The sequence below is a fragment of the Hippopotamus amphibius genome, chromosome 6 (assembly GCF_030028045.1).
Source record: "Hippopotamus amphibius kiboko isolate mHipAmp2 chromosome 6, mHipAmp2.hap2, whole genome shotgun sequence".
Classification (NCBI taxonomy): domain Eukaryota; kingdom Metazoa; phylum Chordata; class Mammalia; order Artiodactyla; family Hippopotamidae; genus Hippopotamus; species Hippopotamus amphibius.
In genome coordinates, this window is record NC_080191.1 from 75,972,190 (window position 1) to 75,993,761 (window position 21,572).

General features: G+C 41.4%; 1 protein-coding gene across 7 annotated transcripts in view; it reads left to right on the forward strand.

Annotated features, from left to right (window-relative positions):
* Nucleotides 1–436: 436 nt before the first annotated feature.
* The window catches only part of ANKRD6 (ankyrin repeat domain 6), a 186,401-nt gene continuing 165,265 nt past the window's right edge, over nucleotides 437–21,572 (forward strand). For 3 of the 7 annotated variants that reach the window (XM_057739382.1, XM_057739370.1, XM_057739376.1), the window contains exon 1: nucleotides 437–576. The gene's annotated coding sequence lies outside the window, so the exon portion shown is untranslated. The remainder of the gene's footprint in view (nucleotides 577–21,572) is intronic. The other 4 variants (XM_057739373.1, XM_057739383.1, XM_057739381.1 and 1 more) reach the window with 4 other exon arrangements.

Consider the following 21,572-nt stretch of genomic DNA (forward strand, 5'->3'; position numbering starts at 1 on the left):
AATGACTCTGGATCATTTATCACTGTTGTTCAGCTTCCACTGAGACATCCCAGTTAAGTGAACTAGGAATATATTGAAATACTCACTTGGCCACAGGTTGAGGGATGGTTTCTCCTCCCGTATGCCCGCTTCCTCCTACAAAGCTCCTGGCAACCCCTGCCCGGAAAACCTCACCCAACTGCATCCCCAGTGCCTCTCACTCTTTATAAGGGGGCAGCGGCTCGGCAGAGAGCTGGCTGCAGGCCACCGCCAGCCGGAGGGCCCTGGGGGCGCCCCCACCCCACCGGCCGCCCCCGTGCCGGGACCCGCCGCTGTGCCGGGACCCGCCGCTGCAGGGCGCTGCGGCCCCAGCCTAGGAGCGCGGGAGGGGCGGGGCGGAGCGCAGAGCCGGCGGCGGGCGCCGCGGCTCGGCCACAGGTAACCTGCGGGAGCGGGGAGCGCAGCCGGGCAGGAGGCGGCGGCGCTGGGCGGCGCCGAGGCCCAGGGGCCGCCGGAGCCAGCGCGAGCCCGTCCCCGTCGTCTCCCCTCGCCCCCCACCCTGTCGCCGGCACCGGTCCCAGCGGCGCGGAGAGAAAGGTACCGTGTGACCTCGCCGGGTCCCTTGGAGACCCCTCTTCATCCGAGGGCCGGCGTCCCCTCCCTCCCGGGGGGCCTCCGATCCGGGGAGGACGATGTCGTGGGTGGGGGCGCTCCCAGATCGCTGTCTCTCTGGGGAGGAGTCCCAGACCGAGCGCGTTGCCCCCTTTCCTGCGGCCTCCGGCGAAGCCGGCGCGGGAGTGGGGGGGGGTCCCTCCCCGGGCACCTCCCTTGTCGCTTTCCTTCAGTTGCTTCCCTGGAATATAGAACTTTGCGGGGGGCGGGCAGAGAACTTTCTCGTCTTTGCACGAACCCCTCCTCTTTCTCCAGTGAGCTCAGAGAGTTTGTAGAAAGTGGGGGCGTGGGGGTGGGGGTCCCAGACCCGCCGCGGAGGCCGGCGGTCTTCCGGCGTAAAGGAGGGTCCCCTCTGGTCGCCAGCGCCCCCCGCCGTCCCCGGGCCTGCGGGCGGGCCGGCCTCAGAGGGACCGGGCTCGGTTCGGACGCGCCAGGAGCCTGACCCCCTTCCCTCACCCCTTCCAGAACCGCAAAAGGGCGCAGGCGCCGGAACGTGGGGGCTGTTCTGCCTGGGGGAGGTCCGCTCTGGCTGAAATTAAGCGAAGCTCTGTAACAAGTCAGCAAGTGGCACCTCCCCGGGCTCGAGGGAGCGAGCACGTTGTTTGGTTTGAGTTTAGACATCGGCGCACGGACACTTGTCTTGGAAATTTCAGTGCGGTGCTTCCGGTAGATTGGAGGGGCGGGAGGGGAAGTGGAGTATTATTTGCGACCCGAGAGGAGCGTCAGTTTCCTGGAGGGTGTCAAGAATGTTTTCCCTAAAGCATGGTGAGATGGTCTAAGTGGTGGTGAAGAGATCCCCTTTGGGGTCATGAGATTGAGTCTTGATGCCACTTGTTGGGTGTGTGACTTTGGAAAACCCACTTCTTTGAACCTCAGTTTTTAGAATTGTAAACTCGGTGTATCATACATAACCTGGTAGTATTGTTGTAGAAATGAAATGAGATGATGCAAGTGCAAAGCTTGGCGTAGCGCTCTTAAAGGCTGAGCATCCTTTTTGTGTGTCTGTGGGATGCTGATATTCATTCACGTTGAGCTAATGTCTGTTAGGCCACTGTAAGTGGGAAGAACTTGAGCAGTGAACACAAACACACCTGGGTCTACGGGTGGTCCCGCAGCGTACTGGTGGTCTCTGACCGAGTTTCCCAACCTTAAAATAGCAACAGCAACCTGTTGCTCTCCTCCTGTAGTAGGTGCTGGACTGTACATATTTATCTTCCATTATCCTAGCAGTTGCTTAGTATCTGGTAAATGAATAATTTTTTTTATTAAGGATATAAATTAAAATTGGAAGAGTTTTCTACCCTCTAGGTCATAAATGAGGACCGGAGAGTGGAAGAAGGGTGAAAGGGAATAAGAGCCCAGAAAACAATTGATTGCACATTGTTGGGAAGTATAAACCAAGGGTGATAACAGAATGCTAATTTGTTAACTCCTTGTTTGGTAGTGGTACCAAAAATTAACCTTAGCTTCCCACTGAAACTCATCAACCTCTCCAGAGCCCCTCCAGATAAGCATATAATCCAAGTAAAAGCAGACAGCTTGTGATTCAGCTCTGCTTAGAGACAAGGCACACTTTCAACTCCCAAGGCCCTTGCAAATTGACATTCTGGTGCCGCCACTATATCATACATTTGGAAAGTATCAAACGGAGAGGTACAAATTAAAGAATAAGAACAGAAGGCACACCCAAGTAGCCACCACTCAGCTGAAGAACCAGAGCATCCTCAGAACCTTGCAGCCCCGAGCACTCCTCCCGGTGGCATTCCACTTAGCTTCTCTTTCTCTCCCCAAGGAACCGATAGTCTGGATTTTGTGTTTATTTTCCCCTTGCTTTTCGCGCTTCATATCTTATATGAAAAACTGTAGAAGGGAAATTTCCAAACAAGCATTTCCACAATAACTTGGAGCATTCCTGTAGAACTTAAAAGCAGGATATTGAGAGTGAGATGCAAACCACAAAAAAGCTGAAAGTACCAAAGTGCTGGTATGGGCATTCTCTCTGTCAGGGTTTGCCCCTGATTTCCTTGGCACAGGCTTCGCAGGTGTGTTCTGTCAGTGTTGGGGAGGCCCAGTCTTTTCCAACATAGCTTGGGAGGCTATAATTTTGAAAATTTTGCTTGAGTCTTTGTATTGGATTTGAAGGATTAAGCCAACTGAGAGTGACCTTTAAAAACGGCTTTAACCTAAATTCTTCTTTTACTGGTTAAGATGGTTGTGTTAGGGACTTTAAGTTATTTCTTTAAACGGAATCACAGCTCTCCTCTGTGAATCTTACACACCTCTGTCACTTCTTGGTTAAGGCAAAGATTCCTAAACTTGGTTCATGGAGCCCTTAGTATCTCAGTAATTTTTGCACAGTGCCCCTAGGTTTAGGTAGTTAATAGTAGTTGCGTTGAAATAATGTAATAATTATTTGTATCCTAACAATACAGAAGCTGTTCGAAAAATAAATGCACAGAAACTGAGAGAAAAAAACCTATATCATCCGTGGATAACCACAGTTACAAATAGGATGTGTGTGTATGTGCTGCACACACAAACTTTGGGATCAGATTGGATCCCAATCTCATTTCCTGTCCCACATTAATTTTTCTGCAGCACTTGCTTTCTATCACAGCAACCACTGAAAACCCAAGCTTTACAGTGATATGATGTCATTGATAGGAACGTAATGGGATCTGGTGTTGAAACTGTGAACTCCTCCAGTCTGCAGGCTCAGTTTCAGCAAGTTTAGTACACTGTGTTTCCCTTGAAATTTTCAAATATCCTAAGTTGCCCCTGTGAATTTGCTACACCTCACCCAGTGCCTTGGTGCACAGCTGGGGAGTTGTTGGTCTAAGATAAAACCCCCTTTCCAGGAGAGATCAGTTACTAAGGAAGCTGTCTGCCTGAAGCAGCCCATGTTCAGCTTCCGTGTGCAGTGGGCTACATCTGGGTTTTCTCCTCTGCAAAAAATGGAGTGTCTAGAGCCTCCCTCATAAGGATCATTAAGAGGATTAAACTATTGATAGATAATGTACATGAAAGCATCTGTTAAAGGCCTGGAATATAATGGAGGCCTAAGAAATGGTAGCTGTTTTAATGATTGCTAAATAATACTAAATGAATGTCCAGTGATAGGTATATGTCATTGCCCTTATTTAAGAATAGCCAGTGCTTGAAATCTCAACCTTAGCAAATAAACTGTGAGGTAATAGTTCACATTATAGGATGGTTTATCATTTTTCAAACAGAAAACTCTGGTGTCGCATTGTGACACTTGTTGATTTCTCAGACCATCCTTGGAATACTCATTTTCATTTGTCACCATGTGCCCTAGTTTGGATTGAGCCTGGACTTATAAGGGAAGGTCTTTGTCTTGTGTCTTGGGAACTTTGGACATAGGTTTCAGGCCGGAAAATGTTTCAAGTAGGGTTTTAATTTCTGCATATACTTTTAGCACAGAGAGGCAGATAGTCTTTCCAAATGAAATGGTTTTTATTAAATTGCAGAGCATCTCATGATAATTCCTGTCAATAAGAGGTACTTGTTAATTCTCCAAGGAAAGGCCGACGTGGATGATGGTGTCACATATGGTTGTCACGGTGCCTTTTAGGAAACATGGACCTTTCCTCTCTTGTCCTATTAAGCTAGGACCTGGTGATATTTTAACAATTTATGGGAATACACTCAATAGTGATGTTTCCCTTGCGTAGTTGTAGATTCTTACTGTTGCTTTCTTCAGTCATTTATCATTGAGAAACCTGTACAGAACCATAGGTGATGCTTCCAAATTGACATAAAATTTTTTTTCTGTTTGTTTTGGTTCATAGTCTTGAGGGTTTTTTCCCCTCTCTAGAAAATTTGCATGTATGTGTGGGGAGGGAGGAACTATTAGTATTTGATTCTTCTGAACTAATTGTTTTGTATTTTCCATTTCATGTCCATCTGTAAATTGTCAGCATTATTTTTATTTAACATATTGCTCCTTTTTTTCTTTTCTTTTCATTTCTTCTCTTTTTTTTTTTAATTGGCCACACTACGCAGCATGCAGGATCCTAGTTCCCTGACCAGGGATCAAACCCGTGCCCCCTGCAGTGGAAGCACAGAGTCTTAACCACTGGACCACCAGGGAAGTCCCCCTATTGCTCCTTTTTTAAAAAAATAAGAATTTCATATCTTGCCTTGGGTTAAGCTGATTATATTTAATACTCAACATCTTTTTTAAAAGTATAGCTGATTTAACAATATTATACTGATTTCAGGTATACAACATAGTAACTCAATATTTTTATAGATAATACTCAACATCTTATGGTTTTAGGGTATAAAGTAGAAAACTGCATTGTAGATAATAAAGTGTGGATTAGAATGAATTGCTGTCCCCTTTTTGTCTACAACTGTTACTTAGAAGAAAATTGAGAGTCAGAAAGTTTGAGCACCGTTTTAACTAGTAGGATCTGATATCAGGCACCAAGTGCTTTGGGAAGCGCTTCACTCTTTTTCTGAAGGTTATAATCCACTTATAGTTATTACAAAATATTGGCTATCTTCCCAGTGTTGTACAATATATTCTTGTAGCTTATTTTATATCTAATAGTTTGTATCTCTTAGTCTCGTACCACTATACTGCCCCTCCCCTCTCCCCTTCCCCACTTTTTGTTCTCTGTATGTGTGTCTGCTTCTTTTTTTGTTGTATTTACTAGTTTGTTGTATTTTTTTAAAATTTTATTTATTATTATTTTTGGGGGGGTACACCAATTTCAGTCATCTGTTTTTATACACATATCCCCGTATTCCCTCCCTCCCTCGACTCCCCCCTCCACCCTCTCTCAAGTCCCCCCCATCCTCCCCATCCCAGTCCTCTAAGGCATCTTCCATTCTCGAGTTGAACTCCTTTTGTTATACAACTACTTCCCACTGGCTATCTATTTTACAGTTGGTAGTATATATATGTCTGTGCTACTCTCTCGCTTCGTCTCAGCTTCCCCTTGTTGTATTTTTTAGATTGCACATATAAGTGATAGCATACACTATTTGTCTTTCTCTGTCTGATTTCTTTCAGTTAACATAATGCCCTCCAAGTTCATCCACGTTGCTGCAAGTGGCAGCAACAAATGGTATATATACATACCACATCTTTCTTATCCATTCATGTTTTTTTTTCTCATTTTTAAAATTTATTTATTATTATTTTTTTGAGGTACACCAAGTTCAATCATCTGTATTTATACACATATTCCCATATTCCCTCCCTCCCTCGACTCCCCCCTCCCCTCCCCTTCCCAGTCCTCTAAGGCATCATCCATCCTCTAGTTGAACTCCCTTTGTTATACAGCAACTTCCCACTGGCTATCTGTTTTACAATTGGTAGTATATATATATCTATGCTACTCTCTCACTTCGTCTCAGCTTCCCTTTCACCCCCTGCCCCCACAAACCTCGAGTTCTCCAGTCCTCCATTCATCTGTTGATGCACATGTAGGTTGCTTCCATATCTCGGCAATTGTAAATAATGCTGCTATGAACATGAGGGTGCGTGTATCTTTTTGAATTAATGTTTTTTGTATTTTTCAGATATGTACCCAGGAGTGGAATTGCTGGGTCATGTGGTAGTTATATTTTTAGCTTTTTGAGAAGCCTGCATACTGTTTTCCCTAGTGGCTGCACCAGTTTACATTCCCACCGACAGTGTACAAAGGTTCCCTTTTCTCCACATCCTCGCCAACATTTGTTATTTGTGTTCTTTTTGATAATAGCTGTTCTGACAGGTGTGAGGTGATATCTCGTGGTTTTGATTTGCATTTCCTTGAGGATTAGCAATGTTGAGCATCTTTTCGTGTATCTGTTGACCATCTGGAAAATGCTTGACTCAATATCTTCATATGAAACTAGGAAAGGGTATGTAAGGATGAAAAGATTTAATTTAAATTTGGGAGTTTATTGGTAACTGAATGGACTTAATTTCTACATCACTGATTTGTCTTCAGTTCCAGAATGGAGATTATGGGAAATATTTCTGTCCATGATAGTAAAAAACATTCTTTGAAAAAAAGGTGACTTGAATGGAGACATCAGCAGATAGTAACCAAGAATGGAGAAGTAGTTTGAAGTAAACTAATATTAATAGCTAAACAGGAACCAACAAGGCTTTTTTCTTCTTTTTTCTTTTGGTTTATTTTTGTTTTTTAAAGGACATATACTTTGAGAATGTTTCTAAAAGGAATAAATACAGAAGAATAAGGTCAGTTTTCCTTACAGATATTAAATAGTTAAGAGGTGAATACAGAACTTAGTTCTCTCAAAGTTGTGACCTTTTCCACATTAGCTCTAGGAGCCCTGCTCTCCATCATCTTGTCGGGTTGGATGGAGGGGCACGTCCAGGTCTGTGGAGAGGATGGAAGGACATTGGATGGACATCAGGAAATGTGGTGTAGTCCTGGCCACCAACTTGCTGTGGAGCTCTAGACAATTTCTCAGAGCTTCAGTTTTCTCTTCACTAACTAAGGGGATGAGACCAAAATATTATTTAAAAAAATGTATGGTTCTGTGAAATCATTCATATTCACAGTGTAAAAGCAACACTTTTCTTCCACACTTCTAGAGATAGGTGCCCTTGAATCAACCTGATGGTCTGTGAACTAAAGAGAACTAATGCGATTGTTAACCTGATGTAACCTGATAACTTCCTTTTATTATGAACATCAGTAGCTTACTGTGTAGTGTCCTTTCAGACCGTGTATGCGTGTATTCACATCCTAGAATATAAACCCAAAGTACCATTTTATTCTAAAACCTGATTCCAAGGTCAGAAAAATTATATTCTTATTTCAGTAAATTAGAGTTTTCAGTTTTTAAAAATGTCAGCATTTTCTTCTAACTCTAGGAAAGTCCCAGGGAATCAGATATACAAGGAAATTGCCTCTAGGTGGTGAGTTTTAGGAGTATTGGGGTTTTTTTTACTTCCACTCTGCATCTTTATGGAAATTTTAAAGACTTCTTACAGTGAACATATATCCAGTTTATAATCAGAAAAATAAATTAGATAAAAAGTTTTTAAAATTACACAAGAAAATTATTTTTCAATGTGTTAAAAAATACTTTGTTCCCATAGTGGAACTATTTAGATGTTCTAGTAACTAAAATATTTGTTTAATGAGAGGTAAAAATGTAATGACATGAGACAGACCTATTTTATCATGATTAGATGATAGTGATTTGAATTTATTATTGAGGATGAAAAATAAATCAAATCGTGAACAATTTGGCTTGGAAATTTTCAATTCATATTTTTCACAAAACTGAGTTATTTTTCTTTCTTTGGCAGGGATAACATGTTTCATGCCAGTTTTTAAACTTACTTTCTAGCTAGAAAATACCAAGTGAACTGTAAGTGCCAGCATGAAATTCTGAATTTGACCCAATTTGGGTAGAATGTTGAGATGCATTGTATACTATTTGGTATTACACCATATATAATATAAAATATTCAAGTACCAGAGAGCAGACTCCTTGAGTAGGTATACAGGGATGCATTTGAGTATCCTAGCTATGCACTAGAAATACTCACAGTTTTCGTTAACCTTTGGTTAAGAGGCATGGGCTTCAGAGTTGATCTTATTGGATTGGATGATTTTTTTTTCTTTAAGAACTGTTATTGAGATACAATTGACATACAATAAACTGCATATATTTAAAGTGTACAATTTGATATTTTTTTCTTATTAGTTATGTATATGTGGCAATTCCAATCTCCCAATTCATCCCATCCCAGCCCCGCCCCACTTTCCCCACTTGGTGTCCATATGTTTGTTCTCTACATCTCTGTCTCTGTTTCTGCCTTGCAAACTGGTTGATTGGTACCATTTTTTTGTATTTGGATTGAATGATTTTACTCTCTGGCACCTATTGGTTGTAACATTTTTTAAAAAATTAATTTATTTATTGGCTGCGTTGGGTCTTCTATTTTAAACAGTTTTGTACTCTGACTGTGATGGTGGTTACATGAATCTATGAATGTGATAAAATTCACAGAACTGCACTCACACACACATACAAACCCTGTGAGCCCATGGAAAAAGTGAAATCCAGAAAAGTTCTATAGTTTACTTAATAGTATTATACCAGTGCCGATTTCCTTGTTTGATAATTGTACCATTGGGAGATAGAGCACACAGGAACTCTGTACTATTTTTTATTGTGATAAAATATACATGACATAAAATTTACCATTTCAGTAATTTTCTAAGTATGCAGTTCGGTGGCATTTATCTTTCACATTGTTGTGTAACCATCACCACTGTCAGTCTCCAGAGCTTTTTCATCATCCTAAACCGAAACTCTGTACCCTTTAAACAATAACTCCCCAATCCCATCTCCCCCAGGCCCCTGGTAACCACTATTCTGCTTTCTTTCTTTGTCAATTTGACTACTCAAGATGCCTTCTACAAGTGGAATCATACAGTACATGTTGTTTTGTGACCAGCTAATTTTACTCACTGTAATGTCTTTGAGGTTCATGTACTATTTTTGCAACTTCTATGTGAGACTAATATTGTTTCAAAATAAAGTTTAAAAAAGCAAACCAGGGACTTCCTAGGTGGCTCAGTGGTGAAGAATCCATCTGCCAATGCAGGGAACTTGGGTTCGAGCCCTGCTCAGAGAAGATCCCACATGCTGCAGAGCCCGTGCACCACAGCCATCGAGCCTGTGCTCTAGAGCCTGTGAGCCACAGCTATTGAGCCCATGTGCAGCAACTACTGAAGCCCATGCACCTAGAGCCCACGCTCCACAACAAGGGAAGCCACCACAATGAGGAACCCATGCACCACGTGAAGAGTAGCCCCCGCTCTCCGCAATTACAGAAAGCCCATGTGCAGCAACGAAGACCCAATGCAGCCAATTAATTAATTAATTAATTTTTAAAAAAGTAACCCAAAAGTCCCATCGATGGGGCCCCACTGCTGGGCTGTACCAAGGCATAGAGGTTAGGGACAGTGTAGGATGGCCAGAAAAGCCAAGGAGTGACATTACCTCTCTTCCCTCCTCCTCCTTATCCCCAGTCATAGGAGAAGAGATGCAGAAAATAGCTGTGTTCTCCCTTGTATAGGGAGGAGCCTGCATTATTTATTAGTAGGTTCCTGTATCAACCTGAGGAGCAGCTATTAAATCTCCTACTAAAATAGGAATTCTTTTTGTTGTTGTTGTTGTTTTGATGTTTCTGAAAACGCTTGATTTTAAAAAAATATTTTTTATTGGAGTATAGGTGATTTACAATGTTGTGTTACTTTCTGCTGTACAGCAGAAATGAATCAGTTATACACATACATATATCCACTCTTTTGGATTCTTTTCCCATATAGGACATTACACAGTATTGAGTAGAGTTCCCTATGCTACATAGTAGGACCTTATTCGTTATCTATTTTATATATAGTAGTGTGTATATGTCAGTCCCGATCTCCCAATTTATCCCTCCCCCCCCCCGCCCCCCCCCCCCGGTAATCATAAGTTTGTTCTCTACATCTGTAACTCTGTTTCTCTTTTGTAGGTAAGTTCATTTGTACCCTTTTTTTTTTACATTCCACATATAAGTGATATCGTGATATTTGTCTTTCTCTGTCTGACTTACTTTGAAATAGGGATTCTTAACCTGAGGTTCATTGATGGGCTACAGATGCTCTAAGAGCTCCCAGAATTTAGGTTTAAGTATTTAAGCAAATGCTTATATGTATATATGAGAGGGAAGACATCCCATAGCTTTTGTTATATTCTCACATGGTTACCTAACCCAAAAATGTTAGTAAGCAGTACAAGAAAATATTGTTTACAGAGCTCTACGCTCCACATAACAGGCTCTTTCACTTGGGTGTCTTAGCCCCTTTCGGTTTTCTGGTATATCTTTCCCCCATCAAACTCCAGAGGCTTTCTTTCTGTTCAAATGTGGAGAAGCCTGAACAATTCTTTTCCCTCAGAGCCTGCAGCCATTCTCTCTCGTATCCTACAAATTTCAGGATCCATTCCTCACGGGCCAGGGGAGTCCCAGAGCAAACCATCTCTTGGAATCCCCAGTGGCAGATAAGGAACTAGAGTCTGCAGGACTCAGCCTCACAACTGCCATTTCTGTCCCTGCCCTCCTGAGGCTCCAGAAAAATAGGAAGAAAATAATACTTGAGGTACACAGCTATGGAAAACTCATGAAGCAGTCCTGAACGACTGAAGTTCAGTAAATTCTGCCTTGGGGAATGCAAATTTAATTCTTAGATTGTCTTCTGGTTTACACTTTGTTTTTTTGTTCTTTATTGGAGTATAATTGCTTTACAGTATTGTGTTAGTTTCTGCTATACAACAAAGTGTATCAGCTATATGTATACATATATCCCCATATCCCCTCCCTCTTTAACCTCCCTTGCACCCTCCCTATCCCACCCTTTTACGTTGTCACAAAGCATCGAGATGATCTCCTTGTGCTATGCAGCAGCTTCCCACTAGCTATCTCTTTTGCATTTGGTAGTGTGTATATGTCAATGCTACTCTCTCCCAGCTTCCCCTCCCCCCCACCCTGTCCTCAAGTCTATTCTCTACATCTGCATCTCTATTCCTGCCCTGCCACTAGGTTCATCAGTACCATTTTTCTAGATTCCATATATATGCGTTAGCATACAGTATTTGTTTTTCTCTTTCTGATTTACTTTGCTCTGTATGACAGATTGTAGGTCCATCTGCCTCACTACAAGTAGCTCAATTTTGTTCCTTTTCATGACTGAGTAATATTCCATTGTATATATGTGCCACATCTTCTTTATCCATTCATCTGTTGATGGACATTTAGGTTTTAAATGTGTATAAATATATCATGCAAAACATTCTGTGGAGTATCCAATGATTTAGGTGATGTATTGTTATAAAAGATGTTAAATATCAGAATTTATTTAGTAATTAGAGCTCTCCAGTCATTCACACTGGTTTTTAACTCATATGAGTGGCTTGCATAAATGGGAAAAATTGTAACTTGCAAATTTTTCTTAGGTGGAATTCTTCCATATTTGCATTCATCCTAGTAACCCTTCAATAAATCATGACTTGACTCATTTATCCAACTCAAATATATTCTGTTAAAGTAAGCTAACAGTTGTAACAAACATCTCCAAATCTCAGCTTAATCCAGTAAAAACTTATTTCCAGCTCACCCAAAGCCCAAATAGGTTATTCCTGGTTGGGCAATTCTCCTGGTTAGCTCTTCTACAAGTGACTCAGACATAAAGGCTCCTTCCATCTTGTTATACCATCATTTTCAACGTGTGGTTTCTAGTGTCACTACAAGGGGGAAGAGAGTATGGAAAAGGCAACCAGGTTAACTACCTCCAGCAGCAAGTGAAAACATCACCCCTGCTCACATTCCATTGGCCAGAACCAGCTCAGAGCCCCACCTCAGTTTATGGAGACTGGGAAATATAGTGCCTGGGTGGACAGCTGCTTCTGAGCAATAAGCATTTACTTTATTTATTTATTTATTTAATTTTTTATTTTTTGGCTGTGAATGCAGCTTACGGGATCTTAGTTCCTGGATCAGGGATTGAACCCAGGGCCACGGCAGTGAAAACACTGAGTCCTAGCCACTGGACCGCCAAAGAATTCCCAGTAATCATTTACTTTAGAAGAGGGACAGAACTCTTTGGTGGATAAGTAGCCATCTTTTATATTAATATGCTAGTCTTTTAACCGGTCAGTTCAGTGTAACTGCCTTCATATGATTTATTTCTCACTTTCCAAACAGCTATATATAGAGTGTTATGTCTTGTAGTGTAAGGTGTGGATGAGACCTTCATACAGGAAACACTTTTGTCATAATTGTTGAGCAAATAAAAATGGGATTAAGTCATCTAGGTTCGTACATTTATTAGGGAATGAAGTAAATTTTATTTATTCAGAGCCATCCAACCACATAAAGAATTGTACATTTGAGAAAGATGGAACATAGCAAAGAGGAAGATTAGCAAAGAACAAGAATATGCATGTCTTATTGGGTTCATGAGTATTCTCATAATAATTTAAAACTACTTCTAGCTGCTGGCAACAGGCAAGTATGAAAATGTTCCTCTTCAAAAAAGAGAAAACCAAAACAAAGGCACAAAAGCAGTCTTCCCCGTAGGATGTATTACACAACCATAAATGTATGTGTCACTTTTATTTATTTGCTATTAAGGGAAACTAAACTGGTAAGATTTGGACCTATTTATCTTATTTGCTTGAAGCCATCTTGTGGCGAGGAGGGCACCATTTGGCTGTATCCAGCATCCGACAGCTAGAAATGGAGAATATTGAGGGATTAATAAAAGATCATGTGAAAGATCGCAGTGCTTAGCTGAAGTCATGGAGAACGTGGTCCACAACTTCAGCAGTTACATTCACTCGACGGGCACATCGTTTTCTCTCTCTTCGCTTTCTTGTGCTTCACAGATACTGCGTTTTTTACACATTGAAGGTTTGTGGCCACCCTGTATTGAGCAAGTCCACCGGCACAATTTTTCTAACGGCATTTGCTCACTTTGTGTCTCTGTGTCACGTTTTAGTGATTCTTGCAATATTTCAAATTTTTTTTATTATTATTGTTATGGTGCTCTGTGGTCAGTGATCTTTGATGTTACTCTTGCAAAGAGATTATGACTCACTGAAGGCTCAGTGGATGATAAACATTTTTTGGCAACAAAATATTTTAAAATTAAGGTACGTACATTTTTAAGACATAATGCTATTGCCGACTAAATAGACTACAGTGTAGTGTAAATACAACTTTTATATGCACTAGGAAACCAGAAGACTCCTCGTGTGACTGGCTTTATTGCAGCATTCACTTTATTGCAATGGTCTGGGACCAAATCCGCAGTATCTTTGAGGTCTGCCTGTAGTAATGTTTCATTTATCTGTTACTAGTTGAGATTAGGCTGTTCTACGTAAGGAATAGGTCCCAATCATTAATATTTACCATCTTTTATGTCCTGATTTTTTTGAAGATGTATTTTATGGTGCCCATGTTGGAAGTAAAGGTGCGTTAGACTAAAGGTCAGCAAATTATAGCCATGGGCCAGCTCTAGCCCACTGCCTGTTTTGTTAGAACACAGCCACGCACATTGATTTACATACTGTCTATGGCTGCTTTCATTCCATTCTGGCAGAGTTGAGTAATTATCACAGAGACCATATGGCCTGCAACACCTAATGTATTTATTTACCATCCCTTTACAGAAGGTTTGCTAACCCTTTCCCTAGACTTAAAATTAGTATAACTTAATTTGAGGTGACTCTACTCCTAGTTAGGATTTACTTAATCTCTGGTCCACAGTTCGCCATCATAGTGGGAATAATAAAACCTACCTTTCGAGGGAGTTAAAGTAGTCTTTAAGTGATTCGGGGCAAGTTACTAAATTGATCTTCTCGTTAGCTATCTGCCAGTCTGTCTTCCAGTAGGCTTCCTTAGATCAATCTACTTCCAACTGATCATGCGTACGAATCATCTGGGAACTCTATTAAAATTCAAAGATGCCCACCCTCATTCCTTAGGTCCCTGATTCAACAGGTCTGGGGAGAAGCACGTGTAACAAGCACCCCAGATTCTGATGCAGGTGGCCTGGACTTCAAGTAACTCAGACCCTTGTGGCAGCTTGTCTTTGGATCCCTAGCAATAGTTTCTCTGACATCTCCAGATATGCTTCTTGACTTCCCCAGAACTGAAGCCTTGCCTACTTGATAGGAGAGCTTGGAACCAGAAGGGGACTGCCGGGCGGCGTTAGTCATCAGCATTCTGAACGTATGCAGAGAGACCCGGCAGTGGGCTCCTCGTGTAAATCAAATCATTCACTGCCTGACCGCACCTATACAGCCATCTGCTGCTTTGCTTTCAAATAGGAATAATGATAGGAAAGTTGGCACCGGGGCTTCCGAGAAAGTGACTGGTTTACATTGTAGCTCCATATGCCTCTTGGTGCTAAGAGGGAACAAATCAAAGCTAAAATTAGTATTATAGCCCTGGGTTAGCTGTTTCTTTTTAAAAATCAAGGTAAAAGTTAATAGCAAAAGCAGGTGCCATGCGAGGAAGAACCTAAGTCCGGGTGCTTTATAGGCGCTTTAAGAATGGATGCTTATTTAATTGTTTATAATTTCCTTAATCTCCAGAATGTATTATCCTGGGTTACGTGATACGTAATGAACGGCTTGCTCACCGAAGCCTTTGTTTTCCTCCATTTGCTATTCAAAAACTTAGTATAGTAAAGAGCTGCAGAGCCCGTAATGAATAATAGCAAAATCCCTTGGTACCCGCTGGGTTTTTATACAATATGGGAAAAAGTGAGGACGGCCCCCCCCCCGCAAAAAAAAAAATACTCCAGAAACAAGAAACAGGAAAATAAAAACTTGAAGGAAGGATCAAAGAGCCTCACACCTTCAGTACTTAATGTGAGGGGAGCTGTGTGGCTGTTCAAAAGCAGTTTTAAAACGGAGGCCGAGGTGCCTTTAGACATTTTCCGTCTTTGCTACCCTGCTGAAACAAAAGCTGGATGGTTGATTGGATGCAAGCCAGGGTATTTTGTACTTTGAAATGTAAGTAAAGTAAACACTTTATCATCCAATGAAGGACTTACAGCTAATTAGATGCCTTCCTGTTGGGAGACGTCTTGGGAAACTGACTTCAAAAACATATGCTAATAAGGATTTAAAGAATCCTATGTAAGATTATCAAAGGATTCCTTTCGGTAATGAGTTCCCTTAGACCCAGGATATTTAATATGTGATTAGAATTACTAATCATTCAAAGTATATTCAAAGTATATCCTCTTTAAGGGAGCCCAGCATTGCTGGGAAGGTAGGAGTATATCGGGGAACACGTTCTCAAAAGGTTGCTGAATAAATGACCATCTTCTGTTTTTATTAAAATGATAGCTGTAGATCTTTCCTTTTGTTCCCTCCAAAATATATAACAGGTCTGATTTATCTGGAGATAGCAGAATTTCTTTCCTTCCTATTAATAAACCCTTGAGAAAAGGCCACTCTGTCTTTAAAAACTGATTATTATTTTGATATACCAAAAACTGTCTTGATGCTCAGTGCATTTCTGTCTTTTTAAATCCTAAACTCACAAATTATATTCTTCCCTTGGTATTTAAAGACTCAAAAACACTAACACTGTGCTTATAATTGACTGGTTGTGTTAAAAGTGACCATGTTTTTGTGTGTCTAAAGATAGAACGTGAAATACTGTCCCAGATTTTGCCCCAGGACTTCTGTGCAGTTTCCTATTATGTCCCTCTCTCCCCAGCCTTTGCAATTACCTTAACGTCAGAGACGTTAACTTTGGGGGTAAGAGAGTAAATCTTAAGAGACTTGTAGTATTTGTTCCGAATTTACTAGCCAACTAAATTGGATGGAGGTTAATGTCTCAGTTATATAAAGCACACTTCTTGTTAGTGTTAATAAAAGTTGTGTATACAGTGGACAGAAAACATATTCTGCAAATTAGTAAGCAGATAGAAGCCATGATGGATTTTGTATGAGAAAAGAAATGTTGGAGGCTGTTAGGGTATGTAAGTGAGGGGGAGAATCCTTTGTTATAGTACTAAATCTAAAAGGAAAGATCAAAGAGAATGGATACTTGTATGTGTGTAACTGAATCACTTTGTACTGAATCACTTTGTATAGCAGTAACTAACACATCATTGTTAATCAACTGTACTACAATATAAAATAAACGTTTTTTTAAAAATTAAAAAAAAAAAAGACCAAGTATTGATTGTAAGCAAACCAGATAGCGTAAATCCACAGCAGTGCTGTCTTAGCCCCATAGAATAAATGGCATTCATTAAGTGTGAGTGTATTGTTACCCTAGAATCAGGGAGGCCAAACTGTTTTACTGTTCTCTACAAAGCCTAATTTCTCTACCTCGAAAATAATTTAGGAAAAAAATTCTTAAGGTCAACGACTCTCTCTTGGCCTCCAAATGTATTTGTCTTTTTCTTTCTGATTAGCATTGGATAATGTATCTTAAAACCCCAGGCTTCCACATTCAAACCTGGCTGAATTACCTCTCTTGGAAATGGACACTACAGATGCCCGTCAGGAGAAGTCTGTTTCATGGGAGATGGGCAGGCTTTAAAGAGAAGAGTGCAACCTGGCTGCCAGGAGGGCTTGGGTTCCGATTTCATGTCTGACAGCTGCCTTTGTGCCCTCTGCCAAGTCACTTTATTACTTCTGCGGCTTTTCTTTTCTTTTCTCTTAGAAAGGTGACCACTGGCCCAATGTTTCAGGGAGGTTCTCATTGACTAGTCCCCTGCCCCTGTGGATTTGAGGCACAGAAACATTTTTTTAGCTTAACAAATTATAATAAGCCAAATACGCTTACAACGGCCACTCTGGTCAGGAACTCGAACTTTGCCAGTCGCCCCAGAAGCCCGTCCTTGGGTTGCATCTCAATCATAACTCCCACTCTCCCTCCAAATTAACTACAGACAGTCCTTGCCTTACACGGCACTGTGGTACAATAAAGAAAACAGTGCACGCTGAAACCCTGATAGGCTATCTTAATAATCAGTGGGGGAAATTGCGATCGTTCTGGGACCTTTAAATGTTTGGCCAAAACATTAAACACTCTTTTACTGTCTGTTATAAATTTAAAAATACTGAAATTTAGTACACGGTAATTTAAAACATTAGCCACTTTGAGAACTAGACTTTTATTTCTTTGTAAGATCAAGAGTAGTTTGGTTTGCCTTTCCCTTCCTATAACTTATGATACAGAACGAGCATCTTTTCAGAATTTATTTTATTGAAGTATAGTTGATTTACAATGTTAATTTCTGCTGTACAGCAAAGTGATTCAGTTATACATACATATAATGTATATATATATATATACTTCTTTTCCATATTCTTTTCCATTATGGTTTTCTCACAGGATACGGAATATGGTTCCCTGTGCTATTCAGTAGGACCTTGTTGTTTATCTATCCTATATATACTAGTTTGCATCTGCAACAAGCCTCTTTTCTATGCCTTGATTAACTCTCATATTCTTGTTGAAGTCTGGATCAGTTTCCAACATTTTATCCTTCATGCTTTCAATGTTGTGACGTATCTGCAGGAGTTCCTTTAATGTGACGTTTTTGCAGTGTCATTTCTTCATCCCTTTCCCCTCCACCCTTTCCTCATTTATGGGGATCAGTTCCCCTCATTCACTTCCTCAGGCTGCACATCTAGAGTCTTCAGGTGGTAGCACCCATTTCTCCTGTGACTCCATCCTACTCCATTCAGATTTCACTTCCAGTGTTACCACTTTTCCTTTCTTTGCTTCACTTTCTTCTTTGTTGGTTAATTCCATCTTTTAATTGTTCATTTCAGTAAGCTATTATGTGAGTTTTTCAATGGGAGACAAGGAGACAACGTGGTTATATGGTTTGCTGTCTGTGTGCAGTGAACAGCAAATGAGGAGTGACCGGTCACTGACAGACTTGGAAAGATGTGACGTGATTGGTCACCAATCATGATGCATGTCTGTTAATTACATAGCGATTGGCAGACTGGCGGTGAGCTATGAGTGAAGTTGGTACCTCATGCAGTTTCTCAAAGTTAATACACCATGGTAAGTGTTGTTGGAGGACTGGTATAATTTAAACTGTAGGACCTGAAATTGTGCACTTTAGAACCGTGGGAAGTGAAGGCTGCCTGTATTATTTGTCATAGTAATCACTTCCTTGTATTTTTTTGTAGATCTGTTATCCAAGTGTGCATCTTTAGGCAGTATGGTTTAGTGTTGTTCTTTAAAATGCTTTTGTTATGTCTTCTAAGTCTTTTTTTTTTTTTAATTCTTTGGGTTTCCCCTCTGTATTAGTTTGCCAGGGCTGCCATAACAAAATACCACAGACTGAGTAGCTTAAACAACAGAAATTTATTTTCTCACAGTTCTGGAGGCTGGAAGTCTCAGATCAAGATGTTAGCAGAATTGGTTTCTCCTGAGGCATCTGTCCTTGGCTTGCTGATGGCCAGCTTCTTGCTGTGTCATCACACGGTCTTTTCTCTGTGCGTATGAACTCCTGGTGTCTCTCTTCTTATAAGGACACTAGTCCTGTTGGATTAGGGCCTATCCTTTTTTTAAATAATTAATTAATTAATTAATTAATTAACATTGGCTGCATTGGGTCTTCACTGCTGCACACAGGCTTTCTGTAGTTGTGGTGAGTGGGGGCCACTCTTCATGGTGGTGCGCAGGGCTTCTCATTGTGGTGGCGTCTCTTGTTGTGGAGCCCGGGCTCTAGGCACTTGGGCTTCAGTAGTTGCAGCACACGGGCTCAACAGTTGTGGGTAACGGGCTCTAGAGCTCAGGCTCAATAGTTGTGGCACATGGGCCCAGTTGCTCCGTGGCACGTGGGATCTTCCTGGGGCAGGGATCGAACCCGTGTCCCCTGCATTGGCAGGCAGATTCTTAACCACTGCGCCACCTAGGAAGTCCGGGGCCTATCTTAATGGCCTTATTTTAACTTAATTGCCTCGTGAAAGCTCATGTCTCCAGAGTCACATCCTTCGTAGAGGGAGTTAGAGAGGGACACAGTTCAGCGCCTCACATCTTCTGTTTGCTTCATTTCCTTTCTCTACTACTTATCTGTCAAAATAGCTGGGCTTCTTGACCACTGGTTACATAAAACATAAACCATGATCACATAAGCTTCTCATTAAAGAGTCAGGATCACTCATGAAGGACAGCACTGAAGATTAGGCCTGGATTATGTTGGGTAAAATTATGTTCCAGTTACTGTATAACAAATCACTCCAGATCTTGCCATCTTAAAACAGCAGTAATTATTTCTTATCTCTCAAAATCTGTCTGTCAGGAATTAGTGACTCAGCTGAGAAGTTCTGACCCTGGTGTTTCAATAAGATTGCTGCCAGATTTAGCTGGGGCTACAGTCATCTGAAAGTGTGACTGGGGCAGGAGGATCTGCTTTAGGACGGCTCGCTCACTTGGCTGGCATGTTGGGGGTGGCTGCTGGCGGGAGGCCTCCGTTCCTGTCTACATGTGGCTGCTTGGAGGTCCTCCCGGCACAGTAGCTGATATCTCCGAGTGAGTCATCCAAGGGGTCAAGACGGAAGCTGCAATACATTGTCATCTTCACCATGTTCTACTGGTAACATAGACCCAGTCTTTTTAAAAGTCTTGTAAAAAAAAATTATTTATTTATTTGGCTGCGTTGGGTCTTCGTTGTGATGCTCAGGTTTCTAGGTGCATGGGCTTCAGTCGTTGTGGCATGTGGGCTCAGTAGTTGTGGCTCCCAGACTCTAGAGGACAGGCTCAGTAGCTGTGGTGCATGGGCTTCATTGCTCCATGGCATGTGGGATCTTCCTGGACCAGGGATTGAACCCGTGTCCCCTGCATTGGCAGGCGGATTCTTAACCACTGCACCACCTGGGAAGTGCCTGGACTCAGTCCTGATTCATTGTAGAAGGGGAGTCCACAAAAGCATGGATCTAGGAGGTGTGGCTTATTGGAGCCATCTTGGGGACTGGCTGGTATAAATCAGATGGGTAAAAAGTGTCATACTTTTGGGAAACCTGTTTGCAAGTCTCTACCTTCAAATGCTTGCTTATCTTACAGGCATATTGTCAAAGTTAAACATTACTGAAAGCAAACTTTCTACCTCACACTTAATGAGTTAATATTTTTAAGAGTTTTCAAGAATACTGTTTATGCTCAGCCTCTATGTCTGACTAAAACCATTAGATTAACCCAAATATACACATTTATCTATTAGTAGATTTTTCTTCAGCTTGATCATTCATTTGAGATACTGGTCTTTTTTTTTTATTGGAGTATAGTTGCTTTACAATGTTCTGTTAGTTTCTACTGTACAGCAAAGTGAATCGGTTATACGTATACATATATCCCCTCTTTTTTAGATTTCCTTCCCATTTAGGTCAGAGCATTGAGTAGCGTTCCCTGTGCTATACAATAGGTTCTCATTAGTTATCTATTTTATACATAGTATTGGATATATGTCAGTCCCAATCTCCCAGTTCATCCCCCTGCCCCAAGATACTGGTCTTAAATGATGTATCCTGGGACTTCCTAGGTGGTGCCTGCCACTGCAGGGGACATGGGTTCAATCCCTGCTGCAGGAAGATCCCACATGCCACGGAGCAACTAAGCCCATGTGCCACAACTACTGAGCCTGCGCTCTAGAGCTTGTGAGCCACAACTACTGAGCCTGAGTGCCACAACTACTGAAGCCTGTGTGCCTACAGCCTGTGCTCCGACACAAGAGAAGCCATCGCAATGAGGAGCCCACGCACCACAATGAAGAGTAGCCCCCGCTCGCTGCAACTAGAGAAAGCCCGTGTGCAGCAACAAAGACCCAACACAGCCAATAAATAAATAAATAAAAAATTTTAAAAAAGGTGGATCCTGAACTCTAAAATGTGGGATCAACAGCTTCAGATATCACATATGCCTTAATATGAAGTAGGAGACTTTACTGGAAATGACAGAAGAGCACATGCTAAGGAGCAGGAAGACTGTATAAAGGAGGGGAAGCAAGTTGAACAGGGGTGAAAGTGACTACTGTGGAGAGTATATTAGTTGATGGGAGAGAATAGAATCGGTGTGAGATGAAATTTCTTATGACAGACTGTAAACTTATGCTACAGTATTTATTATGTGCTGTTTGTAGGAAGATATATAGTTACCTAAGTGACTTAGCAGTATGAAGTATGAGGTTCATGGCTTTATGGTATTTTTTAAAAGAATTAAAAAATAAAGAGTTTATTTATTTGGGTGCACCGGTTCTCATTGCTGCATGCGGGAGCTTTAGTTGTAGCAAGTAGGATCTAGTTCTCTGACCAGGGATGGGACCTTGGCCCCCTGCATTGGGAATGTGGAGTCTTAACCACCACTGCGCCACCAGGGA